The sequence below is a fragment of the Aotus nancymaae genome, unplaced genomic scaffold, assembly GCF_030222135.1.
Source record: "Aotus nancymaae isolate 86718 unplaced genomic scaffold, 86718_ANA_hifiasm-v0.15.2.pri h1tg000033l, whole genome shotgun sequence".
In the NCBI taxonomy this organism is placed as follows: domain Eukaryota; kingdom Metazoa; phylum Chordata; class Mammalia; order Primates; family Aotidae; genus Aotus; species Aotus nancymaae.
Genome location: NW_026988447.1, coordinates 23,897,117 through 23,918,754, shown reverse-complemented (window position 1 = coordinate 23,918,754; position 21,638 = coordinate 23,897,117). Strand labels below are relative to the sequence as shown.

General features: G+C 36.6%; 1 long non-coding RNA gene across 1 annotated transcript in view; it reads right to left on the bottom strand.

The window, feature by feature from the left end:
• LOC105718326 (uncharacterized) overlaps window positions 1–16,747 on the bottom strand; it is a 159,538-nt gene extending 142,791 nt beyond the window's left edge. The window contains exon 1 of the long non-coding RNA XR_001107735.2: window positions 16,675–16,747. This is a non-coding gene — a long non-coding RNA (uncharacterized LOC105718326). The remainder of the gene's footprint in view (window positions 1–16,674) is intronic.
• Window positions 16,748–21,638: the final 4,891 nt, after the last annotated feature.

Below are 21,638 nucleotides of genomic sequence, written 5' to 3'. Positions count from 1 at the left end.
AAACTTATATTCAAACTTTCACAAGAAGTGCTTTATCAATCATTTATTTCTAACAACAATTACTCTTTTTACACTGTTGGTGGGAGTGTAAATTAATTCAACCATTGTGGAAGACAGTATGGTGATTCATCAAGGATATAGAATCAGAAATACCATTTGACCCAGCAATCCCATTACTGAGTATATACCCAAAGGATTATAAATCATCCTATTATAAAGACACATGCACACATATGTTTATTGCAGCACTATTTACAATAGCAAAGACGTGAAACCAACCCAAATACCCTTGAAGAATAGACTGGATAAAGAAAATGTGGCACATATATACCATGGAATACTATGCAGCCATAAAAAAGAATAAGTTCATGTCTTTTGCAGGGACATGGATGAATCTGGAAACCATCATCCTTAGCAAAATAATGCCAGAACAGAAAACAAAACACCGTGTGTTCACATTCATAAGTGGAAGCTGAACAATGAGAACAGATGTACACAAGGAGGGAAACAGCACACATCAGGGCCTATTAGGGGTTGGAGGGAAAAGGGAGGGAGAGCATTGAGACACATAACTAATGCATGTGGAGCTTAAAACCTAGATGACAGGTTGATAGGTCCAGCAAACCATCATGGCACATGTATACCTATGTAACAAACCTGCACATTCAGCACATGTATCCCAGAACTTAAAAAAAAAAAAGTGGTCAGTGCTACATGACCTTGTCAAAACATAAGAATCATCTGGCAGCTTATTGGAAATAAAGATCCCTAAGCCCCACCCTTGGATAATCTGATGCAATTGATCTAGAATGTGACAAAAGAATCTGCTGTAACAAGTAACCTGGGCAATTTTTAGGACTAGGCAAGTTTGGGAAAACCTGAGTTACATTATCTGTGTCATGAGCTACATTATCTGTGTCCTAAGCTACATCTCAGTTTCATAGTAAGCAGTTGATCTATAAGGTGAAATGTCTCTGTATATCAGAAAAAAAAAATACGAATTGTATTCTTGCTCCTCTGCACAGCCAAACTTCTTGAAAGAGTTGCCTACAAATGTATGTCTATTTCCTCATTTCCAAAAGTCTTTTTTTCCCCCTAAGGAAATGAAATATGTTAATACATATTGGGTGACGTTTTCTTCTTTATTGTTGTACCTCAAATTTATCTTGGCTAATTTGAATCCTTTACCTTTCCACAGAATGTATGATCAGCTTATCAAAATCCATTTAAAAAATTGCACTAAATTATAAGGACAATTTGAAGAGAATTGTCACCTTTCCAATATCGAGTTCACTCACCCATATTGAGCTCCAGGACCACGACTGTACATCATTTTCTCACTCTATGCCCTTCAAGAAACTTTCAGAATTTTCTTCTGAAAAGTATGTGTGGTTTTTGTAGATTTATTCTTAAGTAACTTTTAGTTTTTATTGCTAACCTGAATGGAATTTCAAGAGTGTGGGTGTGGGTGTGAATGAAACAGAGGAAGAAATACATTATACAAAAAGAAGATATATGAAACATCATGGTTTTAAAAACAGCAATATAAAACACCCGTCTGCTTCCTTCCCCACAAGAAATAGGACTTACCAGAACCTTATGTGTTCCTCTCTGATCTTATTAGCGTCCCTCCTCCACACATAGCCTCTATCTTAAATTTTGTATTAAACATTCTAGTGCTTCTCATTACAGTGTTTTTACTTATGTATGTTCCCATGAACAATGCATTGATTAGGTTTTGATGGTTTTCAACTCTATAAATAAAATCGTGTTTTTGCAATTCAGTCACATTAATGCATGTGATGGCTCTTCAATCATTTTCGCTGTGTAGTATCTGTTCTACTGTAAATAACTATTTATTTTCATTTCTGGACTAAAACAAATAATGCTCCTAGGAACAATGCTAGGCAGTATCTTCTGACAAATGTACCAGTTTTTCTAAGATCTAGGCCTGAGAGTGAAAATGCTGAATCACAGTGTCTGCTTATGTTCAAATTTAAAGCTATTTTTCAAAGTGACACACCAAATTGCATTCCAACACTGTCTTAGAGTTTCTGTTGCTCCATATTATTGAAAACAGTTGGTATAAGGCTAAAATTTTCAAAATTTTTCTCTCATTCTGTAGGTTGCCTGTTCACTTTGATAATCATTTCTTTTGCAGTGCAGAAGCTATATAGTTTAATTACATTCCATTTGTCAATTTTTGCTTTTGCTGCAATTGCTTTTGATGTGTTTGCCATTAAATCCTTGCTCATACCTATATCCTCAATGGTATTGCCTAGATTTTCTTCTAGGGTTTTTATTATTTTGAGTTTTACATTTAATTCTTCAATCCATCTTGAGTTAATTTTCTTATAAGGTGTAAGGAAGGGGTCCAGTTTCAATTTTCTGCAAATGGCTAACCAGTTATTTCAGCACCATTTATTGTATAGGGAATCCTTTCCCCTTTGCTTGTTTTTGTCAGGTTTGTCAAAGATCAGATGGTGGTAAATGTGTGGTCTTATTTCTAGTTTTCTATTCTGTTCCATTGGTGTATGTGTCTGCTTTTACACTGGTACCATGCTGTTTTGGTTACTGTAGCCTTGTAGTATAGTTTGAAGTCAGGTAGCATGATGCTTCCAGCTTTGTTCTTTTTGTTTAGGATTGTCTTAGCTATTTGGGCTGTTTGGTTGCATATAAATTTTAAAGTAGTTTGCTCTAATCCTGTGAAGAATGTCAATGGTAGTTTAATGGAAATAGCATTGAATCTATAAATTACTTTGGGCAGTATGGCCATTTTCACAATATTGATTCTTCCTATCGATGAAGATGAAATATTCCTCCATTTGTCTATGTCTTCTCTGATTTCCTTGAATAGTGGTTTGTAGTTCTTGAAGAGTTCCTTCACTCCCCTTGATAGTTGTATTCCTGGGTATATTATTCTCTTTGCTGCGATTGTGAATGGGAGTTCATTCATGATTTGACTCTCTACTTGTCTATCATTGGTGTATAGGAATACTTGTGATTTTTGCATGTTAATTTTGTATCCTGAGAATTTGCTGAGGTTGCTTATCAGCTTAAGAAGTTTTTGGGCTGAGACAATGGGATTTTATAGATATAGAATCATGTCATCTACAAACAGAGACAATTTGATTTTCTCTCTTCCTATTTGAATATCTTTTATTCTTTCTTTTGCCTAATTGCCCTGGCAAGAACTTCCAATACTGTGTTGAATAGGAGTGTTGAGACAGGACATCCTTGTCTTGTGCTGATTTTCAAGGGGAATGCTTCCAGTTTTTGCCCATTTAGTATGATATTGGTTGTGGGTTTATCATAAATAGCTTTTATTATTTTGAGGCATGTTCCATCAATACCTAGTTTATTGTGAGTTTTTAATCATGAAGGGGTGTTGAATTTTATCAAAGGGCTTTTCTGTGTCTATTGAGTAATCATGTGGTGCTTGTTTTTAGTTCTGGTCATGTGATTAATTATGTTTATTCATTTGCATATGCTGAACTAGCCTTGAATCCCAGGGAAGAAGCTGACTTGATCATGGTGGATAAGCTTTTTGATGTGCTGCTGGATTCAGTTTGCCAGTATTTTATTGAGGATTTTGGCATCAATGTTGATCAGGGATATTGGTCTGAAGTTTGTTGTTGTTGATGATCTCTGCCAGCTTCTAGTATCAGAATGGTGCTGGCCTCATAAAATGAGTTAAGGAGGAGTCTCTCCTTTTTAATTGTTTGCAATAGTTTCAGAAAGAATGGTATCAGCGCCTCTTTATACCTCTGGTTGAATTCAGCTGTAAATCCATCTGAGCCTGTGCTTTTATTGGCTGGTAGGCTATTTATTACTGCCTCAATTTCAGAACTTGTTATTGGTCTATTTAGGGATTTAGTTTCTTCCTGGTTCAGTCTTGGAAGGGTGTCTGTGTCTAGGAATTTATCCTTTTCTTCAAGATTTTCTAGTTTACTTGCATAGAGGTATTTATAGTATTTCTATCATTGTTGTCTGTATTTCTGTGGGGTCAGAGGCAATACCCCCTTTATTATATTTTATTGTGTCTATTTGATTACTCACTCTTTTTTTCTTTATTAATCTATCTAGAGATGTATTTTATTAACTTTTTCAAAAAAAAGGGCTTTTCTGAAAAGCCTCTGAAATTTGTTCATTTGTTGAAGAGTTTTTCGTGTCTTTATTTTATTCATTTCTACTCTGATCTTGGTTATTTCTTGACTTCTATGGGGCTTATTTCCTCTCAATTCTGTAGTTCTTTTAGTTGTGGTGTTAGTTAGAGTTTTGACTTGAGATCTTTCTAGCTTTTTGATGTGGGCATTTAGTGCTATAAGTTTCCCTCTTTACACTGCTTTTGCTGCATCCCAGAGGTTCTGGTACATTGTCTCTTTGTTCTCATTGGTTTCAAAGAACTTCTTGATTTCTTCTTAATTTCATTAATTACCCAGGAGTCATTCAGGAGCAGATTGTTCAATTTCCATGTAGTTGTGTGACTTTTAGTAAGTTTTTAATCTTGAGTTCCAATTTGATTGCACTGTGATGTGAGAGACTTTGTTATGATTTCAGTTCTTTTGCATTTGCTGAGGAGTGCTTTACTTCCAGTTATGTGATCAACTTCAGAGTAAGTGCCATGAGACACTGAGAAGAATGTATGTTCTGTTGGGGTGGAGAGTTCTGTAGCTAGCTATCAGGTCCACATGATCCAGAGCTGAGTTCAAGCCCTGAATACATTTGTTAATTTCTGTCTCAACAATCTAATATTGACAGTGGGTTGTTAAAGTCTCCTACTATTATTGTGGGGGAGTTTAAGTCTCTTTGTAAGTCTCTAAGAACGTGTTTTATGAATCTGGGTGCTCCTGTATTGGTGCATATCTATTTAGAATAATTAGCTTATCTTGTTGAATTAAACCCTTTACTGTTGTGTAAAGCCCTTCTTTATCTTTTTTTATCTTTGTTGGTTTAAAGTCTGTTTTGTCAGAAACTATGATTGCAGGCCCTACTTTTTTCTGTTTTACATTTGCTTAGTAAATTTTTCTCCATTTCTTTGTTTTGAGCCTATGTGTCTTTGCACATGAATACAGCATACTAAATGGTCTTGATTCTTTATCCAGCTTACCATTTTGTGTCTTTTAACTGGAGCATTTAGCCCATTTCCATTTAAGGTTAATATTGTTATGTGTGAATTTGATCCTGTCATCATGATGCTAGCTGGTTGTTTTGCAGACTTGTTGATGTAGTTGCTTCATAATGTCATTCATTGGTCTTTGTACTTCAGTGCATTTTTTGAGTGACTGACAACGCTTTTCCCTTGCCATATTTAGTGCTTCCTTCAGAAGCTCTTGCAAGGCAGGCCTGCTGGTGATAAATTCTGTCAGCATTTGCTTGTCTGAAAAGGTTTTATTTCTCCTTTACTTATGAAGCTTAGTTTGGCCAGAAAGGAAATTCTGGGTTGGAAATATTTTTATTTACAAATGTTAAATGTTGGCCCTCAATCTCTTCTTCTTTGTAGGGCTTCTGCTGAGAGATCCACTGTTAGTCTGATGGGCTTCCCTTTGTAGGTGACTTGGCCTTTCTTTCTGGCTTCCCTTAACATTTTTTCCTTTATTTCAACCTTGGAGAATCTGATGATTACGTGTCTTGGGGTTGATCTTCTCATGGAATATCTTACTGGGGTTTTATGGATTTCCTGAATTTGAATGTTTACCTGTCTGGCTGGATTGGGGAAGTTCTCCTAGATGATATCCTAAAGTATGCTTTCAAACTGGGTTTTCTTCTCCCCATCTCTTTCAGATACCCCAATCAGTCATAGGTTCAGCCTTTTTACATATTCCCATAGTTCTAGGTAATTTTGTTCATTCCTCCTTATTCTTTTTTCTCTAATCTGGTCTGTCTTATTTCAGCAAGATAGTCCTCAAGATCTGTTATTCTTTCCTCCACTTGGTCTATTCAGCTATTAATACTTGAAGTTGCATTATGAAGTTCTTGTGTTGTGTTTTCCAGCTCCATTAGGTTATTTAATTTCCTCCTTAAACTGGTTATTCTGGTTAACAGTTCCCGTAATGTTTTATCATGGTTCTTAGCCTCTTTGCACTGGGTTAGAAGATGCTCCTTCAGCTCAGTGAAGTTCATTATTACCCACCTGCTGAAGCCTAATTCTGTCAGTTCATTCCTCTCAGCCTCAGCCCAGTTCTGTGCCCTTGCTGGGGAGATGTTCCAATCATTTGGAGGAGAGGAGGCACTCTGGCTTTCTTGAGGAGTTTTCAGCATTTTTTATTGACTACTTTTCTCATCTTCATGAGTTTAGCTTTGATCTTTGAGGCTGCTGACCTTTGGATGGAGTTTTTGTGAGAACTTTTTATTGATGCTGTTATTGCTGTTGCTTTCTGTTTGTTTGTTTTTAACAGTCAGGCCCCTCTTCTGCAGGGCTGCTGTGATTTGCTGGCAGTCCACTCCGACTCTATTTGCCTGGGTCCCTCCCATACCTGGAAGTGTCATGAGTAGAGGGTACAGAACAGCAAAGTTGGCTGCCTTCTCCTTCCTCTGGGAGCTCCGTCCCAGAGGGGCACTAACCTGATGCCAGTGAGAATGCTCCTGTATAACGTCTCCAGCAACCCCTGTTAGGGGGTCTCACCCAGTCAGGAGGCATGAGATCAGGGACCTTTGTAACAAAGAACTCTGGCTGCCTCTTGGTGGAGGGGGTGTGCTGTGCTGGGGAAAATCTAATTCCTCCTCACTGCCTGGATTCCTCAGAGTCAGCAGGGGGGAAAACTAAGTCCACTGATCCATGGAGGTGTCAGCCATCCCTCCCCTCAGGGGCTCCATCACAGGGAAATCAGAGTTATTTTTGTAAATCTCTGGCTAAAGTGGCTGAAATTCCCACAGGGATGCCACACCTAGTGAGGAGGGATGGGTCTGACCTAAAAAGGCAGTCTGACCATGATCTGCCACAGCTGCCATGCTATCCTGTGAGGAATTCTTCCTGGGTCCAAACTGCCCAGTCTCTCCAGCACTGGCAGGGTTAAAAGGACCACTGGAGCTGCAGTGATGGCTGGCATCCCTCCAAGAAACTCAGTCATCTTAGGCAGCAGGCATCTGCAGTGATAATGGCTGGCCTTCTCACCAGGAACTTGGTAGTCTTAGGTAGTCTCCAGCTGAGCAGCTGCTAAAAATCTGCACAGTTCTGTGCTTGAGACCTAAGGCGCTGGAGGCATAGGCTCACAAGGGAATCTCCTGAGCCACAGCTTGCACAGATCCATGGAAAAAGCATCGTTTCCTGGGAAGGGTAGCACAATCACTCACTACAGCCCATGGCTGGAGGTGGGGGCTTCCCTTGCCCTGTGTAGTTCCCAGTAGGCTGTTGCTCCACTCTACTTTTCCTCACTCTCCATGTGTTATATCAACTGCCTAGTCAGTCCCAGTGAGAGAATCTGGATACCTCAATTGCTGGTGCAGGATTCACTTGCTGTTTTTGTTCTTCTCAGTGGGAGCCTCTACTGCAACTGTTTCTTGTCGGCCATCTTGGCCCCTCTCTTTTTAGTCAATCCAGAGAAAAAGTAAACATGATCACAAGATGAAGTCCCACAGTAGGTCATCTGCAAGCTGAGGAGGAAGGAAGCCAGTCCAAGTCCCCAAACCTCAAAAGTAGTGAAGCCGACCATGTAGTCTTCAGTCTGTGGCTGAAGGCCCGAGAGCCCTGGAAAACCACTGGTGTAAGTCCAAGGGTCCAAAAGCTGAAGAACTTGGAGTCCAATGTTCAGGGGCAGTAAGCATACAGCACAGGAGAAAGATTAAGGCCAGAAGACTCAGCAAGTCTGCTCTTTGCACCTTCTTCTGCCTGCTTTGGCTGCTTTGTTGTTGTTGCTGTTATTGTTGTTGAGTTGTTTGAGTTGCTGGTGAATTCTGTATATCCACAAAATTTTATTTATTTTTAAAATTACTAGTAAAAAATTGTACTATTTATAGTGTACAACATGATTTTTTGATATATGCATACACTGTGGAATGGCTAAATCAAGTTCTTTAACATATACATGACATCAAATACTTATGTAACCCAGAGTCCCTGGGTTGTGGGGTATGCACTGTGAAAAAGTACACTCTTGTACCTTGAGTAATTATTGTTTCAAAACAGTTCCAGGAAGAAGTTCAGCCCCCGAAAAACAAAAACCAGTTAGATTCAGAAACGTCTGAGTTGGAGATGAATGAACTTTGGCAAACTCTCCTCATTACTATTCTAAGATCCCGCCTTCGGAGGAGATTTTTCACCATTTTCTATACATGTGACATATGTAGAAGTATGATTAGTGACTGTGCCTGCACTGCCTTTACTCTGCCTCTACATCCATACAGTTAACCAGTTCAATGCAAGATGTTTTTACCTTTATTTGGAGAGGCACTTCTTTGGGAACTATTCCTAGTGTCCCCTTTACTTGTTACATGTAATAAAATCCCTGTGTTAAATCCTCCTTGGTTGTGGTCATTGGACTGTCACCCACCAAGTGACTGAACCCACCCATTGTGTGATTAACATCTATTTTGTGTATTTGGTGAGAACATCTAAAGTCCATTCTCTTAGCAATTTTCAAATATGAAATATAATACGTATAGTCACCATAATGCACAATAGACATCTTAAAATTAATCCTCCTGCTGAACTAAAATTTTGTATCCTTTGACATCTCTCCAATCCCCTCAACCCCCAACCTCTGGAAAGCAACATCCTATTCTCTGCTTCTATGAATTCTTTATTTTTAGATTTCACATGTAATAACGTGCAGTATTTATCTGTCTGTGCCTGACTTATTCCACTTAGCATAACATCCTAAAGGTTCATACATGTTGTGACAAATGACAGGATTTTCTTCTTTTTTTAGGATGAACAGTATTCTATTGTGTGTGTGTGTGTGTGTGTGTGTATATATATATACACACACACACACACACACAACATTTTCTTTATCCATTCATCTGTTGACAAACACCTTGCCTGATTTTATTTCTTAGCTATTGTGAATAATGCTATGGTAAACACGAGAGTGCAAATCTCTTTGACGTACTGATTTTATATTGTTTGGATATGTAGCCAGTATTAGGATTGTCAGATCATATTATAGTTCTGTTTTTAATTTTTTGAGGAGCCTCCATACAGATTTCAATAATGGCTATAATAACTTACATTCCCATCAACCTCTAGCAGGGTTCCCTTTTCTCCACATCCTAGACAACATTTCTTATCTTTCATCTGTTTGTAATACCCGTACCAATGAGTGTGACTTTATATCTCTAGATTAGTCTGTTTTTGCACTGCTGATAAAGACTAGGTAATTTACAAAAGAAATGTTTATTGAACTTACAGTTCCACGTGGCTGGGGAGGCCTCACAATCATGGTGGAAGGCAAAGAGGAGCAAGTCACATCTTACATGGATGGTGGCAGGCATAAAGAGAGCTTGTGCAGGGCAACTCCCATTTTTAAAGCCATCAGATTTTGTGAGACTCATTGACTTTCATGAGAATAGCACGGGAAAGACCTAACCACATGATTCAATCATCTTTCACTTGTCCGTCCCACAACACCTGGGAATTATGGGAGCTACAAGATGAGATTTGGGTGGGGACACAGAGCTAAACCATATCAATCTCATAGTGATTTTTATTTGTATCTCCCTGATGACTACCATTTGCATATCTTCTTTTGAGCAATGTCTATTCAGGTCCTTTGCCATTTAAACAATCTGTTTTCTTAACACTCAGTTGTTTGAGTTCCTTATATATTTCAGATATTAACCACTTATTAGATGTGTGGTTTGCAAATATTTTCTTCCATTCTGTAGGTTGTATCTTCATTAGGTTGTTTCCTTTGCTGTGCAGAACGTTTTTAGATTGATGTAATCCTATTTGTCTATTTTGCTTTCATTACCTGTGCTTTTTTTGGGGTTACATCCAAAAAAATCATTGCCAAGACCACTGTTATATTATAGTTACAGGCCTTATGTTTAAGTATTTAATCCATTTTGAATTGACTTTTGTATATGAGATGAGGGTCTAATTTCATTCTTCTTCCTATGGATATCTAGTTTTCCCAGAACCAATTCTTGAAGAAATTGTCTTTTATCCACTGTGCGCTATTGACATCTTTGTCAAAATCCATTGACCATTAATGTGTAGATTTATTTCTGGGTTCTCTATTCTGATCCACTGATAATGTGTCTGTTTTTATGCCAGTTTCATACTTTTTTGATTACTATAGCTTTATAGCATATTTTCAACTCAAGTAGTATGATGTCTCCTGCTTTGTTCTTTTTGTTTAAGATTGCTTTCACTATCCATGATCTATTCTGGTTCCACACAAATGTTAAAATTGTTTTTGTTAGTTCTATGAAAAATGTCATTGGAATTTTCATAGGAATTGCATTGAATCTGTAGATCACTTTGAGTTTTATTCAACAATATTAATTACTCCAATCCACAAACATGAGATATTCTATTTTTTTGTGTCTTGATCAATTTCTTTTATTATAACTTTATGGTTTGCAGTATACAAATATTTCACCTCCTTGGTTAAATTCATTTCTGTTTTTTTTTTTTTTGATAGCCATTATAAAGGGGATTTTTTTTTTAATTTTTACAAATAGTTTGTTGTTAGTATATACAAATGCTACTAAGTTTTAGATGTTGATTTTTTTATCTTGCTGCTTTACTGAATTCACTTATTATCTCTAAGAGTTTTTTATAGAATCTATGCATATGATTATGTTGTCTGCAAATAGAAACAATTTTACTTCTTCTTTTCCACGTTGGATACTTTTCATTTCTTTCAATTGCTTTGCCTAGTATGTCCAGTATTATGCTGGCTAAAGTGGCAAAAGTGAATGTTCTTGTCTTATTCCTAATCTTAGAGAAAAAACTTTTCCCTATTGAACTTTTCACCATTGAATACAGTATTATCTATGGGCTTGTCATATATGACCTTTATTGCTTTGAGATACATTTCTTCTACACATAATTTGTTGAGGGTTTTAATCATGAAAGTATGTTGAATTTTCTTAAATGTTTCTTCTGTATCTACTGAGATAATCATATAGCTTTTGTCTTTCATTCTGTTAATGTAGTATAACACATTTATGGATTGATTTATATTGAAACATCCTTGCAACACAAAGATAAAACTCTTTTCCATTTTGGCCCATATGTTGGGTATAGAGTGGTATCTCGTTGTGGTTTTAATTTGTATTTTTGTAATTCTAATGATGTGAGTACATTTTATGTCTCCTAGCCACTTGAATCTCCTCTTTATAAAGCACATATTAAAACCTTTTCCTCATTTTTCTATTGAGTCCCTCTTTTTGTTGATTTGCAAATCACTATGTATTTTCAATATTAATCCTATTTGAATTATATTTGTTGTAAAAATATCTTCCCATATGTGATGTCTTTTCACTTTCTTTATGTGTCTCTTGAGAGAGATATTCATCATTTTAAAGTGGCCAAATTCAGCCTTTTATTTATAGGTCTCATTTTTAAAATAATATTTAGGAACTTCTTCCCTACTATATGTTAGAAAGTTCATTTGTCATATCGCCTTCTAGGTATGCAAATTCTAAAATTTTCATAGTTTTGTCTTAAACATTTAAGTCCTTAATCTACCTGGAATTGATGTTTGTGTATGGTATAAGGTAAGAATTGAATAAAATTTAAAATTACATTTTTTCTTTTCTATTTGTGGCTGGTATATGAGAACATCACTGTCAGTAAATTTATCTTTTGTTCAGCAGTGTTGCTGATCTTTCATTCAGCAGTGTTGCTGATCTTTCATATTAGTTCTAAAATTTGTTTGTAGATTTTCTATTTGAAAAATCACTGTTTAAAAATATTTTTTTTCTTTGTATCTGGTGCTTTATCATTTCTTTCTCTATTTACCTATTACATTGGATAAGAGCTCCAGCACAATGTTGCATGGGAGTGGTGACAATAAGAATTCTTGTGTAGCTCCTGACTTTAAAATAAAATGTTCCTAAATATACCATTCACTGGACTATAGAAATATCTTTATATTTAAGTTTTCTTGTTGCTGTTTATTTTAAATTTTTGAATACATGTTATTTTTATCAGATTCTTTTTCTATGATGTAGTAGGCAAAATAATAGCTCTTATAGATGTCTATGTCCTAATTCCAATAGCCTGTGAATATGTTGTCTTCTACAGCAAAAGATCTTTGCAAATGTATTTAATAATTTTGAGATGGGAGGAATATCCTGGATTATCCAGGTAGGCTAATGTAACCATGGATCCTTCAAGTGAAAGTCAAGAGAATCAGAGTCAGTGAGAACAAGATTGGACCATGCCACACTGCTGGTTTTGAAGGTATAGAATGGGTCCACAGCCAAGGAATGTGGGCTGCTTTTAGAAGCTGGAAAAAGCAAGGAAACAAGTTTTCCCCTTAAACCCCCAGAAAGAATGCAGCTCTGCCAACACCTTGATTTTAGCACGCTGATACTGATTTTGGACTTCTGACTTTCAGACTTTAAGATAACAAATTTATGTTGTTTTAAGCTCGTAAATTTGTGGTGATTTCTTTACAGCAACAATACAAGATCAACAGGCTATTGTACTATGTTTTAACCTTCTTTAGTCTATGATTATAATAAATTATTTTATGGAATTTTGGTTCCATGTGATGGAAGTTGCACATCACATCTTCCCACTCTTTCAGCAGCACAAATAAACCATCCTTATATTCTTGACATGATCCTTGCTTGGTTAAGATGTCTTATTTTTATTATTCAGTAGTAGATATAGTTTGAAAATATTTTATTCAGTATGATTATAACTATCTTCATAAATGAGATTGACCTTTAACTTTTCTTCCTCATAGTATCTTATCTGTTTGGGTATCAGGGTTCCTGGACTTATGTAAGGAAATTCAGAATATATCCTCTTTTACTATTGTATAGACATGTTTTATAAGATTGGGATTTTTTTCCTTAAAATCTTCATAAAACTCATCCATAAAATGTTCAGAGGTAAGTACCACTGTTGTGTGTAGATATTTAAATGCTTGTTCAAATTTTCAGTGCTTATAAGTCTTTTTAGGTTTTGTAATTATTTTTTATAAATTTTGGTGATTTACATTTTTCCAGAAAAATGTTTGTCCCAGCTCTCTTTTAACCTAGTAACATAAATCCATTTACAGTACTCTCCTAGTCTTTTCACCTTTTTACTTTTACTTTACATGTAATTATGCCTACTATTTAATTACTACTGTTGTTTATTTGTGAGTTCTCTTAGCTTATCTTGTTCAATGTTGGAACAAGTTAATCTATTTTGTAATCATTTCCAATAATTAGCTTTTGGTTTATTTCATCCTATATTGTTTGTTTAATTTCTATTTTCTTAATTTATGTTCATATCACTATTTTCTTTTATATTATTTATTTACATTTATTTAATTCAATTTATATTATATTTATTTCTTTTATATTGTTCCAAGACCCAGGTTTCTTCTGACTCCTCCATACTTCAAGAGTTTTGTCCTCATTTTTATGCTCCAAGCTGACCATCACCTTGCCTGCTTGGTGATGGTTTATTCCAACTCACCATAACCTTGCCTGCTTGGTGTGGTTTATTCCAACTCACAGGGAAGAGGAGGAGGAAATGGAGTACATCCAAGGAAAGCAGTTTTCTTTTAAGCAAGTGATGGAAATTGGACATCACATCTTCCCACTCTTTCAGTAGCACAAGCAGTTCAATCTTCTCTTTGCTCCTGAAGCATTTTGCTTATCAAAAATGTATGCTTTGAACTTAGGCATATAGATTCATTCAGACAAGCTCCAATTGAGGGACATTTGCAATATATCTGGCCAATACTCTTCATGACCATGATGATGGTCATGAAAGACAAAGGAATTATTCCAGATTAAAGGAGACTGAGGAGACATAATAACTAAATACAATGTGTGATCCTACGTTTAGATTATAGATGACGAAAAGAACAAAAGAACATCCTAAATTTAGATTCTAGATGACAGAATAATTGGTAAAATTTGAATAAAGTTTGTAGGTTAGATAGCACTATATTAATGGTAATGTCCTGGTTTTTATCATTATACTATGGTTATGTAAGATGTTAGCATTTGGAGAATCTGTATACATACAGGATTTTTGTACTATTTTTCAATTTTTTGTGTGTCCAAAATTATTTCAAGATAAAAGGTAAAAAACAGAATTTATGTGCTTTTGATCTCAAATCTCTATCCCAAAACTCACTTCTGAAGGAGTCTACTCTGCTGCCTAATTGATGTCTCCACTGAGATGTACCATAGGCATTTTCAGGCTTAACATTTCTAAAATTGAACTCTTGCCATAGCTTCAAAATCTCATCTTTCAAAAGTCTTTTCCAGATCACTAAATCCCACCACTACCTATCCAGCCACTCAAAGTAGATTTCTTGACATCATTCCCATTTCCAACCCATCGCTAAAATCTGTTGATGCTATCTTCAAATATAATCTCAAATACATTTGAGTTTCTCCATCTTCATTGGCCTTACTCTGTTCCAAGTCACTTTATCTCCTGTGTAGTATATTGTAATCATCTCCTAAGAAGTATCCCTGCTTTAACTAAGATTACCCTCCAGTCCATTCTCTAAATAGAAGCACAGGTGATTCTTCTGAAATGTAAATGCGTTTACAACTCTCTTATTTTCAAAATACCTCAATAACACCTGACTTAAGGTGAACTAAGCATTATATATAATTGCCTGACTTCCCTACCCTTCCTTCTAACAAGAGTGTATACTCTGTGTACTCTTACTGCTATATCACTCACCAGCTCCAGATCACAGTGCACATAAGATTTTTTCTCAGATGAAATACCATCTTCTCCTAGAGGTCTTCCTAGCTACCCAACTTAAAGTGTGCCCCTACCATTATTCTCTCTCATAGAATTCTGCCCTTTTCCTTATAACACACGGGAAATTTTTAATTATACTTTTATTTGTTATTTGTTTGGTGTCTGCATTTCCAATTAGGCTAGAAACTCAATGAGAACAGAAATCAGGTCTGTTTTATCCACCTTATATATCAAGTACCTAATATGTGTTCAGCAAATACATGGTGAGAAACTACTTAAGTAAATTAATTAAAGTACCTGTGCTGAGATGAACTATTCCCATTTACCAAGAGGACTAGGCAGTTCTGGTTCTGATTCACTGCATGAAATGTGTCTCTTGTCCTGGGGAACTAAGACAAACCCTCAGTTCAGTAGCTAGTACAAGTACTACTACCTCATTTTGAGCACCAATAAATTTGTTTTGTAATGATGATTTCCCTAGGTTAGAGATGAGGAATTATTTTTATATTTCAAAAGAATATAGAAGAGATGTCCTATTCAGTAAGTGTAGTCAAGCACCTCCACTTAGAGATCATTCTGTGATTTAATGTGAAGTGAGTAGCTTGACTTCTTATGGTTGTTGGGCCATTCTTTTAACCACTAATTCCTTCTGGAATTGTAATTTGCAATGTGTTAAAAAGTACATGCTGGACTTTGGCTTGTATGTTGAAACCATACCTCAAAGAACAACAATTTTTGAGTCTCAGAACTATATTGTTGGAAAAATCAAAATTATATAGGAAAATTGCCACTTCTTATATTTGGGTCAGAATGTTCTAGATATGGGGTTGCAGTGAAAATGGTCTTATATAACTTCTGAACTTTGGAAAATGGGATGCATGAGAGATCTGAGTTCAGAATAATTTGCCTTTGAAGGTTTTCTTAGGAATATATTAGTTCCAGAAGCAAAATAAAAAGAAATTAGAGGGGAGATTTTATTTTAAGGATTTTAATTTCACTGTGGAATCTTGATAATTGAAACAGAAAGTAAACAGAGAGTAAGTGTTCAGATTTCAAGCTTTCATATTACTGCATTGTATTAATAGGATTACTGGCATCTGTACATAATTCTCTCTAATTAGCTGAGTTACATATTCTAAAATGATTGTAAAATAGGGGTTGAAGTTTTCCAGAATGTAACCTAAGAATTAGCATAAGCAATATCATATGGACTCATTTTAGAATCTCCTCTGATTATTTCTTAATATTTTTATAAGAGACATCCTCAATTTTAGATTTGGCTTTGAAACCCAATGAGTTAACAGCATAAGTAGCAAAGTCAAATAGTCATTAGGAGAGGGAAAACCACCTGTACTGATTGGAACTTTTTTACCTGCAGAAACAGCCCTCAAGACAAACAAGGTTAAGCAAAAGGGAGATTAATTAGAAACACACTTGCATAATCATAGACTCAAAGAGTAACCAAAGAAGCTTAAAGACCTCAAAAAGTAACTCCACAGGATCACCTCTCCCTGCCTCTCATTAGTTTTCATTTCCTGAAGTGGTGAGAGAGATAGAACCAGCAGTTCTAAATCGCACACCTTCAGGTTTCTTTCAATAAAGAAAGAAAGAGAAATTTTCTCCCACAGAGCTACTTAGGAAACAAATCTCAGGGACATATTCTGTTGGCTCCGATTAAGTTAAATGTCCATTAATAAACCAATCACAATGTCTAGGAGAATATGATAATCTAATTAGATAGAATTGGTTCATGTGCACAGCCCTGAGACGAGAAGCTAGAGGAGTACTATGAGAATATCAAATATAAATTAAAAAATAGAATCCCCACTTACCCCACCAAAGGCTGAGGACGTCTTTGTTACAAGAAGACAAGAGAGGCTGAGTAGCCAAAAGCACAGATATTCTTCTCTCTTTCCACCTACATCCAGGAGGGAATGGAGGGGAGGGGAATAGAGGGGAAGGGAAGGGGAAGGGCGGGGAAAGCAATGGAGGGGAGGAGATTCTTAAAGTCAAAATGACTTAATCAAAACTTTTCCTCACTTTGTGATAGAAAATGAAGATTTTTTCCTCTATTTATAGAGACATACATATATATCAACATTGGAAATGGGAATTTCTATACAGGGGATTTATAAGAGTTATGTGCATCCAATTTTCAATGCGTCTTATTTATTTTTATTATATTTTATTTTTTTAGAGAAAGATATGGTGGGCAAAATAATGGCCCCAAAGATGTCTACATTCTCATCCTCAGAACACACGAATAGGTTGCCTTACATGGTAAGGCAAAGGGGACTTTGAAAATGTGATTAAGATTACAGACACTGACAGGAAAAGATTGCCCATATTATCCAAGCAGGCCCAGTCTAATCACATGAATAATTAAAAATGGAGAACCTCTCCTGACTGTGGTTAAAGAGAGACTTGGTGATGGAAAAAAGGTCATGACGATGCAAGTTTGCTGGCTTTCAAGATGGAAGAAGGGGACCAGGGGTCAGATAGTACAGATGACCTCTAGAAGCAGAAAAGCCAAGAAAGCAGATTCCTCCTAGAGCGTTCAGAAAGTAACCGAGCCCTGTTGCTATCTTAACTTTAACCGAGTGAGATCATTGTCAGACTTCTGGCTTACAGAGCTTTAAGATAATAAATGTGTGTTGCTTTATAACACTATATTTGTGGTAATTTGTTATTGCAGCAACAACTAACAAAAGGTGATAGGAAACTGTTTACAAAATTTTGATTAAGAAAAATAGGCCATACACAGAGTCTGTTAATATTTGATTCCAATGACCAAAAAAAAAAAAAAAATTGTAAAATAGCTTTTCTGTGGAAGTTTCAAGTTCTATTAGGAGGATTTTCCAATGCATTAGTAAGATGTGAGGGCATAAATTACACCATATTCACATAGGTGATGTAACCTTTTGACCTTGGTTAGTGTGCAGTGTAGTTTGGTTTTTTTCACCGCTGACTTTTTCTTCTAGCTAGCCTAAATTATGGAAAGATTTCAATTGGCTTTAGGATATTTGGGCCATTGAGTGATATGTTTCCGCTTCTTATATAACAGACGATAGGGCCAGGAACCACGTAGAAGACAGAAGCTAAGTAGGGGCAAGAAAGCACTGGGTGAGTCTGAATCTACCTTATAGACAGGAACTGCAGAAATAAGCCACTCCATCTGGCAGATTTCAATGATTTCAGTGGTAATGCTCAAGATCTTTATAGGCAGTAATAATTGAAACCACATCTATCTTCAGGAGAATTTCCACAATAAAAAGAACTCAGCTGGTACTGAGGTGGGAGAATTGAAATCCTAAAAATTGGTGTCACTTCCCTCTTTGCTTAAATGCCCAATAAATAAAAGATTTCTAAATTTAGTCAAATAATGGATAAACTAAAGAGAGCCTAAGCAAACCATATATAAATTATATAAGCCATTCTGCAACACCTGGCCATAATGTCATCAGATACAAGCTCCTTGAGGGCAGAGACTTCATTTCTTCCCTACTTTATACTCTGTACCTGGCAGTAGATACTTAATATGAGCATATTGAATATATGAAAAGCCTTCCAGTTGCATCATGACTTTAGATACCAGAATGTCCTGTTTGGCTTGGAGCCATCCTAAGAGGACATTATCCTAAATGTCCTCAGCTGAAGAACAGCCAGTTCCAGAACAGTTCTTCCTTTTGCCTGATAGTGCATGCCAGTCACTTGAAATGAACAGCAATTCCTGCAGCTGTTATAAAGACATACGCCAATGACTGCTTATCTCTAAGGGAAGCCCGGACATTAGATGTCTAATATCAGCTGCTTAAATAACAAGCTAGTGATATTGGATGAATCTTTTAGTGCCACACAGCTCTGTCTCCTTCTTCCCAAACTGAGAGAGCAATAACTTCTTTCCCCTTCAGGCCTTTGTACCAGCTGTTCTCTCTGCTTGGAATGCCCTCCCCGAGAATTTGCCAGCCTGGCTCCTCCTTACCATTCCTGGCTTAGCTGGAATGCCACCTACTGAAAGAGACTACCCAATCTGGAGCAGCACCTCAGTCACTCTTAATCATCTCAACTCGCTTTTTGTTTGTTTGTTTGCTGGTTTGTTTGTTTTGAGACAAAATTTTGCTCTGTTGTCCAGGCTGGAGTGCAGTGCTGCAATCTCAGCTCACTGCAGTCTCTGCCTCCTGGGTTTAAGCAATTCTCCAGCCTCAGCCTCTGAGTAGCTAAGACTACAGGCACGCACCACCACAACTGGCTAATTTTAGTATTTTTAGTAGATGTGGGGTTTCGCCATGTCGGCCAGACTGGTCTTGAACTCCTGACCTCAGGTGATCCACCTGCCTTGGCCTCCCAAAGTGCTGGGATTATAGGTGTGAGCCACCGTGCCTAGTCTCACCTCGTTTTATCACCAGCTTATATTCTCTGGCTTCTTTGGTTTGGTTTTTGCTTTTGCTTTTGTTTTTGTTATCTGTCTTCCCACTAAAATTTAGCTCTTTTCCTCTTTCTTCACCTCTGTATACCTGGCTTCTAGAACACAGTATATGTTCACAGTATATGTTTAATAAATATTGTTGAATAAATGAATAAAACACATCAAAGGTAAGTTCATGGGACCTATTCAATAGACAATGTTACAAAAACTGAGCAAGGCTTGGGACTGTAGCTCCAGTAGGCAAACAGAGAGCAGGAGACGAATTAATTACTCCTTTCCCTCTTCCTCCCCACAACCCCTACCTGGACTCTGTCATCCCTTACTGGAGCACCACACACACCATCTGGCATTCTCTGGATTGCTGGAGAGTTCCACCACACAGACCTAGAGGCCTTCCAGGGAAGAAACAATGCTTTATTCAGTTCTACGTCTCAAACCCTTGGCATGTGACAGGCACCAGCAGGGCACTCATTAAATGTCTGGTTGAAGGAATGAAATTGTTGGGACCTATAGTCAACAAAACTGAGCTTAAGTACCATCTTTGCTATGTAATAGATGACTTGGGCAAGTCTTATAGTCTCTGAGCCTCAGTTTCCTCATCTGCCACAGTTATAAATATCAAATGAGACAACAATTTAGAATCTATTATAAGGTCAATTTTCAAAAAAACATTGGTTTAGGAAAAAGGGCTATTCATTTTGGTGAAGCTTACTCTTTTGAATGAAAAAATTGACAAATTTTTAAAGACTAAGAGCAAGAAATATAATTTATGATCCTATAAATAACAAGACACATATTTCAGGGTCCTAATAAGGAAAATATGTTAAGAGCAATAAAGATAAAACCTTGTTGTTTTTCAAAGCTGCAGGAGGAAATAATAATTAAATAACACTGTGATTTTTCTTTTAATACAATTTTTAGCCGCATACAGAAATGACTAAAGGTTGCTAGGATTTGTCACCAAAAGTATTTTAATTTCTCCTTAAGGTTTAGAAATACATATGAAATCTCCCTCATTTTTTCCTAAACAAAGGTTAATGTCATGATTATGGAATATTTCACAAACTTTCACAGTGTAATGAGCCCATCTTGTGGCCTTTTATAATATTGCCACTTTTAAAGTGAAATATTACTTGTTAACCATAGGTTTAAATGATGTCTTATATTCAACAAATAACTTTTGAGCATTTACTGTATGCCAAGTATTATACTGCTAACTGTTGGAGATACAATGATAGGAAATGAAAAAAAAAAAAAAAAAAAAAAAAAAAAGGCAAGGTCCCTGCTCTAAAATCATAAATCTAAAGGTGACAGACAGGCAGCAAAGATATTATAGAACAGTTAAGTGCCATTATACAAGGGTATAAACTTCAGTTACTACACAAGAGTTAAGTGTTCCCAGAATTCAGAATGAAACTGCTATATCCCCACTTCCAGGAATAACTCTGAGCACTAAAGAAATCCTGTCTCATTAGAGCCTGGGTTAAATATTAATTTCCAGTCTGCCACTTTATGAGAAAGTGTTACACATTTGTTTAACCTACTGAACCCACAGAAACCTGAGTACACCTAGTTCTCATCTAAATCTCCCATTCTCAGAACACATCAAGGATAAAAATATTTTTAAATAGCTTCTTATGTGTGTTCCCTATTGGTAAGCAGGTTTTCTATTTCCCTAGGCCCACTCAAATCATAGCTTTAAGAAAATGGAAAGGCAAATATCTTTTAAGGAAGTGAAGGAAATGAAATAGAAATTTTCATCAGGCAGGAAAAGAAAGAGAAAGCCCATTCTTTCCAACCTGATGGTTTTGGGGGAGAAAATAGGGATAGAAATATGGAATATTAGCAGTCAGATCTGTGCCCCAATCTCCTGGCTTCAAGGCTTTGTGAGATAAGGTGGTTGTAACAAGTTGGGAAGAGCATTCCCTATTTGAAGCTATTAGAGGACATCATTCTACAGACTGGCCTCTGACCAACAAGTGGCCACATGTAGAATAGTGGAGGCAGTGGAGAGGCATGGTCAGCCAGAGAGATAGAGTGCTGCCCTTTTATTCCTGTGTAACAGAGATGCTGAGATGAGAACCCATGGCCAATTGTGGGAGCTGCCATAGCAGGGGCAAAGCTATTGCTGCTATTGCAGGGTGAACATTCTTGGCCAAAGGCAAATGGAGGATGTAAAAGAGACTCAGAAGGGTATCAGAACTGTCAAGGGCTAAAGAAAGGCCAAGTTAGCAGGAAGGGGAAATCTGAATCACGTCTTGTCCAAGCTGAGAAAGAGGAAAGCATAAGTTTACCCAGCAGAGAGGTCAGCAGTGGACCCTAGCAGAAAGCAAGAATTAGAACAGATCAAACATCCTTCAGTAGACAGCA